At 46.2% G+C, this 13,520-nt stretch overlaps 1 long non-coding RNA gene across 2 annotated transcripts in view; it reads left to right on the top strand.

Annotated features, from left to right (window-relative positions):
* The window catches only part of LOC140429159 (uncharacterized), a 127,430-nt gene that overhangs the window by 89,579 nt on the left and 24,331 nt on the right, over positions 1–13,520 (top strand). The window contains exon 1 of one of the 2 annotated variants that reach the window (XR_011949001.1): positions 6,372–6,499. The exons of the other annotated variant lie outside the window; for it this stretch is intronic. This is a non-coding gene — a long non-coding RNA (uncharacterized lncRNA). Of the gene's footprint in view, positions 1–6,371; positions 6,500–13,520 lie in introns of those variants that run through there. 2 annotated transcript variants of the gene reach the window in all.

A 13,520-nucleotide genomic window follows, 5' to 3' on the forward strand; every position in this document is an offset into this window, starting at 1 on the left:
CCTGTTTGGTTTCCCCAACTAGGTCCACAGCGACAGGGGCTCGTCGTTCATGAGCGACGAACTGCGTCAGTGCCTGTTCAGTAAAGACATCGCCTCAAGCAGGACTACCAGTTACAACCCCCGGGTAAACAGACAGGTGGAGAGGGAGAATGTGACAGTCTAGAAGACCGTCCTACTGACCCTACGGTCCAGGAATCTCCCGGTTTCCCACTGGCAGGAAGTCCTCCCCGATGCGCTCCATGCTATTAGGTCCCTCCTTTACATGGCCACAAACCAGACTTCTCATGACCGCTTGTTTATTTTCCCGAGGGGAACTACCTCAGGGGCCTCGCTCCCACCCTGGCTGATGACACCAGGTCCGGTTCTCCTCCGGAAACACGTTTGGACCCATAAGACCGATCCCCTGGTAGAGAGGGTCCAGCTCCTGCACTCAAACCCGCACTACGCATATGTTGAGCACCCCGATGGTCGACAGGATACCGTCTCCCTCCGAGACCTTGTGCCCGCAGGCTCCGCCACCACTACATCCACAGTACCCCCCGTGCTGTACCCCGCTTTCTCCCATGCCCAGCGCCCCCGCGCCCATTTGGCTCCTGCCCTCCCTTCCACACGGCACACCAGTCCGCAGGAATGAAGCTCAGGAAGAGCCGCTCCTGGAGTCCACCACTGGGGCTGCACCGGACCCACTTCCCCAGCCACCTGAAGCGGCTGCAACACCAGTGCTTCGGCGGTCGCAGCGTACAACCCGGGCGACGGACCGGCTGAACTCGTGACCCATCACCCCCGCCGGACTTTATTTTTTTACAGGGGGTGAATGTAAATACAGTTAATTCACCAGTTATGTTCTATGTTATTAACCCTGTGGGTTTTATCTGTGGGCCATTGTATGGCTTCACCCACAGGGGGAGATGTTGGAGGATGTTGGAGCATATACGGGCTCCGCCCATGGCTCTGCCCCTTTGAAGGAGTATAAGAGTAGCTGGCCTGTGGGACTGTCCTCAGTCTGTACCAGTCGCCGGCAGGCAAAGTTGATAGTTAATTAAAACCACTGTTTTACTCCGACTCGAGTCCTTGAGTGAATTGATGGTCACATCATGCTACTGATTTGCCTGTGCTCTCTCCAGAAGATGCTGTTCGCATCATGTTACCAGATGGAGGCTGGTCAGCTCCAGCTGTTGTTGTTCAGCAGGCTGCTCCCAGGTCGTTCGTGGTTTGCATGGCTGATGGCTCCATTGTCAGGCGAAACAGAAGGGCACTACGCAAACTTACCTGCCCACCACCGAATCTCACTTTTCCAGCTGTCGTTATGCCTTCTCCAGACACCTCGCTCCACGAGGCCACCACTCTGGCTGCAATCCCGCCTGTCAAGGCGCCGTCGTCCCCGCCTCCAACTCTCCGGCAATCGACAAGGATCCGACGCCAGCCCCAGAGATTGGACTTATAGACATTTCTTTTGTACATATTGTTCTGTATCTGCATGCTAGACACCTTACATGTACATATACATTCACTCTCTGTAAATAGTTATATCTGTATATATGTCATTTATGCTCTAAGCAACCGACAACATTTTTTTTAAAAGGGGGGATGTCATAATATGCACTCATGCACATCATGAGGTAAAGACAGACAGTGATAGACATCCAGGTTAGCCAATCAACACACAGGACAGAACACAACCAATCACTAGACAGAACACTAGAGGGGGGCTTCCTACTATAAAACACACGAGGCATCAGCACTCCGCCTCTTTCCACTGGTGACAACTGTAGTGACAGTCAGGGTGTATATATCAGTTAGCACCCTCTGCACGTGGATCAGAGCTGGTCTGGTCTAGTTAGTTAGAGTTAGCACACTTAGAGTAGTAGAGTGTCAACCCACAGCAAGCTCTGTGTCTTGTTACAGAAGTTCAATAAATTGTATTGAACCAATGTCTAAGTTTGGTGTCTGCTTTCCAGTCTAACTGCATCCAGTTGCAGTCCGTATTACCCCAGGGTCAATAACACGACACCTAGTAACCGTTGGGAAGAAGCTGTTCCGTTGTCTGGATGTGCGGGTCTTCAGACTTCTGGAACTTCTGCCTGATGGAAGGGTCTGGAAGAGGGCAAAGCCTGGGTGGGAGGGGTCTCTGACAATGCTGTCTGCCTTCCTGAGGCAGCGGGAGGTGTAGACAGAATCAATGTGAGAGTGGCAAGCTTATGTGATGCGTGGGGTGAGTTCACCCCACTCTGCATTTTCTTGCGATCTTGGGCCGAGCAGTTGCCATACCAAGCTGTGATGCCAAGCTCTCTATGGCATATCTGTAGACGTTTGTGAGAGTCGATGCAGACATGCCGAATTTCTTTAGCTTCCGTTGGAAGTAGAGACGTTGTTGGGTTTTCTTGACTGTTGCATCAACATGAGAGGACCAGGCGGCAGACTGTTGGTGTGTCGTGCTATGCTTCCTGAAGTCGATGATCAGTTTCTTGGTCTTTGCGACATTTAGAGCGAGGTTATTTTCGGTACACTCTTGTGCATGCCTAGAACTAGGCCTCTCCCACTGACTGCCTGGATTGCTCCATATGGAATCGATACAGCGAGCTGCCTCCTTCTGTGCTGTAATGACTATGATTCTATGTCTTGCCATCGCAATCAGGGAATGGTATGTGGTGGGAACAGTAAAGTGAATGGAGTTGGTTATGTCTAAAAGAGCGAAACAAGCAGCTGTGGGACTGGATCCTTGTGCGACAGGGTTAAAAAGCTATGCAACGCCAATGAAAATTGCGACTCATCTCAAAGGTCTCTGGTTATTTTTTTCTTGTTTATGTCTAGCTGTTGTGCAGCGTAGCTCGCAGGAGTTGTTGGTGCCGTATTCTGTATACAGACCACCCAGTGTTTAATAATTAGTGTCAATGGGCAACCATACTGACTTCTTCAAAAACAAAATGTGAGGTGTGAAGTGGAATGAATGGAATGTCATGTTGCATGGAATTCCTTTGCAGCTTTGAGATGGGGAATTCAACTTTGTTTGTACCATTAATGCTTGCCTCTATTACTCTGAGGCACTCACAGCCACATTCCTCCATCCAGATATATTACCTCATGTTTTTTCATCAAACCCTCCACTATCATAAAGTCCTTTCTAATTATCCCCTCTGTTTTAAGTAATTCGCTGTAGTTTCTGCCATACCATTCTTTGCAAACCTGGATATACTTCTCTCTGTTCCCACAGAGCACAGAGTAACTCAACTCCTGACTCCCCAAAGCCTGTCCACCATTTGTGAGCTCAAGTCAGGAGCTAGTGACATCGAAACAAACCTGTTGGACTTTAACCTGGTGTTGTAAGACATCTTACTCTAAAGTCAGGAGGGTAATGGAATCGTCTCCACTTGCCTGGATATGTGCAGCTCCAACAACACTCAAGAAGCTCAACATCATCCAGAACAAAGCAGCTCACTTGATTGGTACTCCATCCACAAACATTTACTCCCTTCGCCACCAACACACAGTGGCAGAAGTGTGTACCATGTACAAGATGCACTGCAGGAACTCACCAACCCTTCTTTGACAGCACCTTCCAAACCCACAAAAACTACCATCTAGAAAGACAAGGGCAAAAGACGCATAGGAACACCACTATCTGCAGGTTTCCCTCCAAACCATTCATCATCCTGGCTTGGAAATAGATCACCGTTCCTTCACTGTCGCTGGGTCAAAATCCTGGAACTCCCTCCATAACAGCACTGTGGGTGTACCCGTATCACATTGACTGCAGCGGTTCAAGAAAGCAGCTCACCACTACCTTCTGAAGGGTAATTAGCAATGGGCAATAAATGCTGGCCTAGCCAGCCACATCCACATCCCATAAATGAATAAATAAAGGTCTGAGGTGCAGTAAAGATTTTATCCAGCTGCTTCACACAGAAGAGTTGTGGTGGAGTATTCAGGATGCAATTTTGCTCTGGCAGTGTAGGCAACCCACGGTATCAGGAAAGTCATCCTCAGTGAACACAGCACCAAGAACAACAACTTTCATTTGGAGAAGTGCTTTGAAGGTAGAAAAATGTCCTCTAGTCTCTTCAAAGCAGTGACATCAAAGTTGCCTTTCTTCGAACAGAGAAGGTTAAGAGGAAGTTGATAAGGTGGTGAAAATAATGACGGCTTTAGATACAGTAAATAAAGAGAAACGGTTTCTAATTTTTGAAAGGTCAATAACGGACATATAGGGTGGGATTCGCCATTGGCTGCCGCCAAAATTGGGGAACTCGATTGAGCGGAGAACAGGTTCCGATGGCAATATCGCGGCGGGCGCCGATTTTACGCCAAATCGCAATTGTCCGTCATCGTGGACAGCGGCGTCAAAGTGTTCCGGAATGCACGTACAGTAAACACCCTTTGCATATCATTGGCGGACCTGATTCTCCGCCTCCGATGGACCAAGTTCCCGATGGCTCGGTTAACTTATGCTTTTAAAAATTGTGAAACCGCGTAATGGCTGCTAAGGGAGAGAGGGGGGGGGGCGGGTACAGAAAGTATCCAATATCGCCATAATTTTCTGACAGTTGTGCCAGTGGCTCGGGGGCTTCTGCCAGGGCCGGGGGGAGTAGCGGGGGGTGGCCAGGAGGTGGGCTGCCGGGTCTGTGTGTGGACGGACATGGAACACTATTGCCGCACCTGGAAAGTCAGCCATGCAACTGCGAAAGCCGTTAACAGCCCACTGTGAAGGTAGGGCCACGGGTCGTATGGGTGTCCCCCTGACAACCCATCAACTGTGTGGGTGGGCCCCAGCACAACCAGTACCATCTTGTTGGCTGGGATAATTGTGTGCCGTGATTGTAATGTGTATGTGCGGCTGCAGCTTGTCAGCCTCCTGAATGTCAATCACGAACCTGGTGAATCCCTCACCGGTTTTCATTGGAATCGATTGTGTTCCCTGTGGCACCGGTGCTAGCCCCTCCATATTCACTGAGTCCAAGTTCAGCGCCAGCTTTTCTGTCATGAATGTCCAAGAATTCTGCACCGGAGTCAACCATTAGTCTCAGAAATGGAGAAACCCATAAACTTTTACGAATTGAAAGCAATTTCTCAGTTATATGTAGCCTCACACAATCTCATGAGAGGGCTCTGGCTAAGAAAATACATAATAGGGCAACACAAGGTACACAATTCAAATCGGGTGAAGCATACAGGAGTGTCGTATTAATCAGGTCAGTCCATAAGATGGTCGTTTGGGAGTCTGGTAACAGCGGGAATTAAGCTGTTTTTGAATCTGTTCGTGTATGTTCTCAGACTTCTGTATCTCCTGCCCGATTGAAGAAGTTGGAAGAGTGAGTAAGCTGGGTGGGAGGGGCCTGTGATTATGCTGCCCGCTTTCCCGTACCAGCCTCCCCGAACAGGCGCCGGAATGTGGCGACTAGGGGCTGTAGCCACCTAAATTGGCCAACTCCCGATTTAAAATGGCGAACGGCAAAGGCTGATGAAAAAGTCAGCCAACAAGACAGAAACCAGCGGCTGCAGATTTGCTGTGTATTTACCTCTGCAAAAACCAGACAACATCGATACCAGCGACCATCAGTATAACAAAGTAACAGCCATCTGCATACTGATGAGCAAGCCCCGGGAACAATAAGTAACATTTTGGACACACAAAGCAAAGCCAGACTCCTCGGCGCCAGCAGGAGCCAACACAAAGGAGGTGAACGAGCACCTCAAGACCACCCATCGATCGGGAAACCGTTCCAGTATTGGAGAAAATCGAACCAAGCGATTGGGACAAAGTCCAATCACTTGGGACCAGGTACAGGATCCGCCCCGAAAGGCGGGAAGCCCCTGGGGACTATAAGAGTTGAGCCCCAAGTTCAAATCGCTCTCTTCTTCCTGCCCGGGTCACCCAGCAAACAAATCAACATTGACCGTGACCGGTGCAGTGACTCAAGTCTTAATTCAACGCTCGCTACGAGATAGGCGCTCCTAGCTACCAATCCGTACCAACTTCGAATCCCGCAGACTCAGAACCCGAACAAAAGGCCATTCGTTTCCCTGACCTGGTGGGCCAGTCCAAAGTTAAGTATAGGCCTGTTAGTTGTAGAAGTAGCTTAGATGTAGAATTTGTGAATGAGTAGCGATTACTGTGTATAATAAATGTGCTTTGATTTAAATCTTACTAATTGGTGTATTGGATTATTGATCATTACTCGGACTTGAACCTCGTGGCGGTATCATAAAGATACCTGGCGACTCAAGAGCAAAGATAATAAAACAGAGCAATTGAACCAAGGAGAAAATCAGCAACAGGGCTTTTCACAGTAACTTCATTTGAAGCCTACTTGTGACAATAAGCGATTTTCATTTCATTTTTCATTTCCTCAGGCAGCGGGTGGTGTAGATTGAATCTGGGTCGTGTGATGGATTGGGCTGTGTTCACGACTCCCTGAAGTTTCATGAGGTCTTGGGCCGAGCAGTTGCCATACCAGGCTGTGGTGCAGTCAGGTCGGATGCTTTCTATGGTGCACATGTAGAGGTTAGTAAGAGTCAATGTGGAAATGCCGAATTTCCTTAGTTTCCTGAGGATTTATAGGCGCTGTTGTGCTTTCTTGATTGTGCTTTCTTGGAATACAAGCCCAGTTTGGCTGCACCCACAAATCCATCTGGATTCCATGATAACTTTTTCTATTTCATGTATCAGGACCCCTGGTCCCTTTGTACGCAGTGTTCTGCAATCTCTCTCCATTTCAATAATATTCTGCTTTTTTATTCTTCCTGCCAATGTGGGGAACCTCACATATCCCACATTTTCTTCATCTGCCAAATGTTTCCTGCTCATGATATCCTCTTTGTACCTTCCTGACATGTTCTGTCCTACCTATCTTTTTATCCTCAGCAGATAGGCTGCACTGCACCGAGTTCTTTCATCCAAGTCATTCATACAGATCATAAATAGTTGAGGCTTTAAAGAAATTCATGATAACATTGGTTTTCATAACTTTTGTTATTGAACCTCATGCTCTACTTAACCAAAGTTCAGTCAAACTGCACCCAAATATATTTTGAACCCCCTCGCCTTGCTCCTTTCTCACATGCTCAGGGGCATCATGCCTTGTTAATGGGTGTCCCCCTGTAGGACATAACAATGGAAGATGATGAGGTACACAAGAAGCAAGAAACAAGTGAGTCGGGCGCCATGGCAGAAGACAGGCATGCATTCATTATTACCACACAGAGGACAGGTGAGAGACAACTGTTTTTTTTAATGTGGAGTCCCCAAATCATTTTTTCCAATTAAGGGGCAATTTAGCGTGGCCAATCCACCTACCCTGCACATCTTTGGTTGTAGGGGCGAAACCCACGCAAACACAGGGAGAATGTGCAAACTGCACATGGTCAGTGATCCAGCCTGGGATCTGTAGCCATCTGGGATGGCCACTTTCAGAACACAAAATGGACACTCACAGAGAATATAGGGAAATGTGGACAATATTAAGCAACAAGCAGGCACAGAGCCTGAATGTATATTTGGAAAGCAGTCAGCAGACAGAATCAAAACTCTGGGTCAATTAACATATTGATAGCCCATCTCCGAGGAACAAAGGACCAATACTCAGGTAGCCGATACTGTCGCAGACACCCCGGCACCAGTACCCCAACCGAAAGACACAAACAAAACAAGGACAACGGCCACCTAAGACACGCCCAGCCATCAGGGCACCCACCCCTTTATTGGTTTAGATCGATGACAATGATCAAGAAGCTGCCCAATTAATTGGGACCAAGTTTAAGGCCCGCCTAAAAGCGCGCGAAGCCCCTCCAAGTATAAGAAGGAACCCCCACCAGAGATTCAGTCTCTTGGATTTGGCTCTCAAGTGGAGAGACCCTTCCACCAGCACCACCATAAGCAAGTAAGTTCAAGGTCAACGCTCGCTACCAGCCGGACGACCTTAGCTGTACTCCTGTTACCTCTTCGAACCCAACAGCCTCAGATCCAAACAATGGCCATTGTTCCTCTGCCGAAGTGGACACCCGAAGTTAAGTATAGGTGTTAGTGATAGAGATAGTTTAGTTTGTAGGATTATCGTGCCTGAGTAGATCTTACGGTGTGCTAATAAATAGTATTGACTTTGAACTAACTAACTGGTGTATTGGCTCTTTGATCGGTATTTGGGTTGAACCTTGTGGCGGTATCGGGAGATACCTGCCGACTCTGAAAGTATACACATAATTAGGATTAAGAAAGGCGACCTTATTAACTGCCATATTTATAGCAAGTAAACAGAGCAACAGACCTCAGCGCCGTGAGGCAACAGTGCTACTCACTGTGCCACCGTGCTGTCCCAAGGGGGGACAACTGTAGCAGTGAATCTCAAGAACAGGTGTGAAAGAAATGAAGAAACCTCAGCTACTTGACATCACTACCAATCAGACTCAAGAAGAAGAAGCAGTAATAGGGCAAAAGAGTTTCTTTCAATTTTGAGTATCCAATTCGTTTCTTTCCAATTAAGGGGCAATTTAGCATGGCCAATCCACCTACCCTGCATATCTTTGTGTTGTGGGGGTGAGACCCACAAAACCAAGGGGAGAATTTGCAAACTCCGCATGGACAGTGACCCGGGGCGGGAGTAAACCTGTGTCCTCAGTGCTGTGAGGCAGCAGTGCTAATTACTGCACCATCGAGCCGCACAATATGGCCGAACGGTTGACCAGGCAACATCATTCAAATACTGACCCTGAACTGCAGCAACACTACTCACTTCGAGAAATGAATTGTGGAGAAAGGGTTTACTTAACATTTTAGTAACATTCCTGGTGCACACACCTTCAGTACTGAGGTGCTCCCCAATCATACTATACTGTTCAATAAAGTGCTGCCGCCTCAGCCCCCAGTAATACACGCGGTCTCAGCCCACTGTGTGGCATCAGGTGTCACATAATTGGCCCATTCGTCTGGATGCTCACTTCAGAGAAATCACATCTAAAGTAAATCAGAGGTCTTTCATCTATTTGTACTGAGGTTGGAGTGCAGTCTGGAATAAAATCGTCCGGTTCTGTACAGCATCATGCTCTTAGGAAATGGAATTTGAGTCACTAACCCTGAACTTGCTTTCATAATATTTACATGACGTTAATTGATAGCACCATATCAAGCATCAAGATGTATACACAGTTATCTACCAATATCAATATTTGAAAAGAGTTGGACAACAAAGTTAGCAAGTCTAAAATGAGGCGCAAGATCCAAAGTAATCTTTGTTTCTGCTTAGTAGGGGATATCCGAAATAAGTTCTCACTAAATCAATTCATGGTACAGGGACTGAATCTTAAAAGCAGATGTTGTACTCATTTGTATCAGTGCCTTTATCCAGTCATCAATGACTATGGGGAGGGAAATTGGTGGGGATTCAGGGTGAATTCTTGCAATTGGGATAAATCCGAAGGGACCAGGAGTAAATCAGTCGGGAAAGAGGGGAAGGGATAAATTGATGGAGATCCAGGGTGAGTTTGTGAGGATTGGAGTGAATCAATGGGAAGTAGGAGAAAAAGCGAGAGGGATCGGGGTATACCAATGAGACAGAACAGTGAATATTGTCGAGTGAATCGGTGGAGGTTAGTGGTGAGTTAGTCGTTATTAGGGGGTAAATTGGTGGGTAATACCGGCTGCATCAATGGGGCTTTGGAGAGTAAATCAGTGGGGAGAAAGAGCAAATTACTGGAAGGTCGGGGGAGGGTCTTTGTCCAGCATCAGCCGACATTCTGTTCATTTGGGATCCGGAGGAGATGATTTTAAAAACTTGCTTGCTAGTTGCAACCTAACAACTAATCCTTTATAGGCACAGCTCTTAAAGTGTATGTGGGACTGATTCTTCTCAATCATCTTTAAGATTCACACACTGTTTCACAGAACCTTCCATCAAAACAATACGTAAGACATGCAGAGGTTGAGATTTCAGTTCCCGGTATTCGGTTTAGTTTACAGTATCCCTGCCAAAAAATTCAAACCTAATTTCCTAACTGGTGTAAGTTCCCAGCATGGAATGTGCCAACTGCTGGGAACTTGCATAGTTGCAGTGGGAGCAGAATTTTGTGTGCAATACGAAGGCTACAGACATCACTTAAAGGTAAAACTGCCAGTTAAGCATCAGTAGTTGGATCTCAGGAAATGTGATTGAATAAATAAAACAGAGGCAAGGTATGGAAGTTGGGCAAGAGTTGAACAAGCTCAGTAGCCACCTCCCAATCCCAATTGATGGATGACATTTGGAGGTATTGCTACACGAGCTGGAAATTGTGGTGGTTTGCCTCTTCCTAACTCCCAGGACAATGTTCGCAGTAGGTTGGCAGAGGACTCCATCCAATGTCAGTGTGGTGTAAAATACCCACAGGACCACGGAACTAATGCAGAGGGAAATGGCACACTTTAAGAAAGCTGCCACAGTACAACCTACTCCAGTGCCTGAAAACAAATAGATGACCCAAGCATATACAGTACTAATTCTGAAATAAACCTACCCGTCAACAATTTTCCATCACCGCAGGACTTGAGAAACGGACCCGGGTAGAAGTCTGCACATTACTTTGTTTAACGTGATGACCTTGGGGGCGCCTGCCAGATGAGTCAGAATACAGGAGGGAGATAGAGAACCTAGTGGAGTGGTGTAGCGAAAACAATCTATCCCTCAATGCCAGCAAAACTAATGAGCTGGTAATTGACTTCAGAAAGCAAAGTACTGTATACTCCCCTGTTTGCATCAACGGGCCTAGGTGGAGGTGGTTAGCAACTTCAAATTCCTAGGTATACACATCACCAAGAGTCTGGCCTGGTCCCCCCACGTCCACGCTACTACCAATAAAGCACAACAGTGCCTATACATCCTCAGAAAACTAAGGAAATTTGTCATGTCCACATTAATTCTTACCAACTTTTACAGATGCACCATAGGAAGCATCCTATCTGGCTGCATCACAGTTGGTATGGCAACTGCTCGGCCTAAGACCGCAAGAAATTTCAAAGAGTCGTGAACACAGACCAGTCCATCACACGAACCTGCCTCCCGTCTATTGCCTCTATCTACACCTCTCGCTGCCTTGGGAAAGCGGCCAGCATAATCAAAGACCCCTCCCACCTGGCCGACTCACTCTTCCAACTTCTTCCATCGGGCAGGGGATACAAAAGTCTGAGAACACGCACGAACAGATTCAAAAACACCTTCCCCGCCATTACCAAACTCCTAAATAACCCTCTTATGGACTGACCTGATTAATACTACATTCCTGTATGCTCCACCCGATGCTGGTGTCTATGTATTTACATTGTGTACCTTGTGTTGCCTTATTATGTATTTTCATTTTATTTTATTTTATTTTCATGTACTAAATGATCTGTTTGAACTGCTCACAGAAAAATACTTTTCATTGTACCTCGGTACACGTGACAATAAACAAATCCAATCCTTCATTCCCCACCCTATTTTAACGGATTGGTGCTTAGGGTTCGATGATGTGCCGAGCTACAATGACTGGAAGCACCATGCTGCTGCAGAATCCTTCTGCCTTACAGCCGGTGAGAAGCACAATCTTCCTTTGCCTGCTCTCTTAGCCCTCTCTCTGGTTTAGCTCAGTTGACTGGGCAACTGGTCTGTGATGCAAAGCAAGATCCGCAGCATGGGTTCAATTCCTGTACCAGCTGAGGTTATTAGCTTCCCCTCAAAGGGGGAAAGCAGCCTATGGTCATCTGGGACTATGGTATCTTTACTTTCTTTCATCTCAGTCATCGGCATACATAAGTGGAGGAGGTTCAGCTGCTGAGATCACGTGCAAAACGTTACAAAAATAAACACTTCATATGAAATATAATTTGCCGTTCATCAATAACTTATGACCACAATTCCATAATCCCAGTCCTGGCAGAGACCTGTATGTACTTCTTATTTACCCAATAGATCCCTATAAATAGCTGCAATGCACAATCGTGAACAAAAAAAGAGGTTCCGTTACGTAAGTCCCACCAGTAGGCCACTACTGATGCCAAAGGTGACTCCTGTTATCAGGGTTTAGTTTAATTTCCAAAGAAAGTTAGGGAACAATCTGTGGCTGACGGCCATTTTACACCATTAACTTGTGGCATCTTTTTCCCCACCCCCTCTTTTCCTTGGAAATATGCATCAGCTTTTAATGCGGGTGCATGGCAAGAGTTTTAATTTTTATTTCAAAAGATGCAAAAACCCATGGTAGCGCGACAGTGAAGCTCCTTGGACATGGGGAGGTCTGAAGGAGCTCCTACATATATGATGAAAACCCAAACAGGTCAGACAAAATGCACTTTCAATGGAGGAAACCTTTCTGATCGCAGGTGTGCTCTTGATGATACTCTTGCTCGGACACAGCAGTTGCACGGTTCCAACAAGCAAATTGCTGTCGAACAGCAGACAAGAAAGAACTTGCATGTTTTAAGAGAGCTTTTCCAGCCAAATAAGTCCTTCTGAAGTGCTACCACTGTTATAGTGTCAGAACACGGCAGTCATTTTAAACACAAGTGGAACAGTGAAATAAATCACCAGGTTCTCTGGGCTTTTTCTTTTTGCGATATTGGCGGAGGGATAAATATCAGCCAATAATCTCCGTGAAGAACTTTGCTGTTTGCTTTCAAAATAGTGCTCTGGGATCTTGTAGTTCCAGTTGAGAAGGCGAGTTTACATTTCATCTGAAAGGTGGCAATTTGGGCATTTTGCACTGAGGTGTCAACCTAGATTATATACCTTAGACGACATACAATTCAAGAATAAATCCAGGGATGATGGGTGTGAATCAATCTGAGGAGCAGCAGAGGGTCAAACTGTCAAGACCTGATAGTTGGCACCACATTGGCATCCTGAGCAACAGAGACAGAAGAGTTGGCCGGGAACTCTACGCGTGTTATATGTATGGTGAAATCTTTCAGTAAAGTGGCTAAATGGATGAATCTAAAGGAAGCAGTTCGCACCTGCATTATATTTTTACAGGCAAGAGGCCAAATTCTCTTTAATTGCTTGGCGTGCAATCTGAACTGTATTCATCAGAAAGCATTAATGTTCAACTTCATAAGCAACTACTTTTTATAATGAAAACAATTGTGATGGGGTTTGCCAATTTTTTTAAGAAGTGCTTCACATTCGAATCCATACAGCAGAAACTATTTCCATGCCACATTGCCAGATTCATTTTCGTAAAAATGGCACTTCTACTTGAGAACCAAAGATTTTCCAGCAAAGATTTATAATTAAACATTCTACTGAATACGTCCATCATTCTATCCAAGGAATGGAAATTGTCTGTAGAGATTTTGTGCTGATGTGGATGGAATACAGAATTTTTAACTTGCCATTGTTTCACAGAGTTTAAATGAATGTGCTGCAAACCCAAGGTGGATCACAATGAAGTGATATGTGTCCTTCATGTTTTATCTCCCTTCCAAGCTTTACTCTGGTCAATTTGGTTACGTGTATAGAACTTACAATGCAGAAAGGGGCCATTCGAGTCTGCACCAGCCCTTGGAAAGAGCACCTTACTAAAGC

The sequence above is a fragment of the Scyliorhinus torazame genome, chromosome 9 (genome assembly GCF_047496885.1).
Source record: "Scyliorhinus torazame isolate Kashiwa2021f chromosome 9, sScyTor2.1, whole genome shotgun sequence".
NCBI classification, from domain to species: Eukaryota; Metazoa; Chordata; class Chondrichthyes; order Carcharhiniformes; family Scyliorhinidae; genus Scyliorhinus; species Scyliorhinus torazame.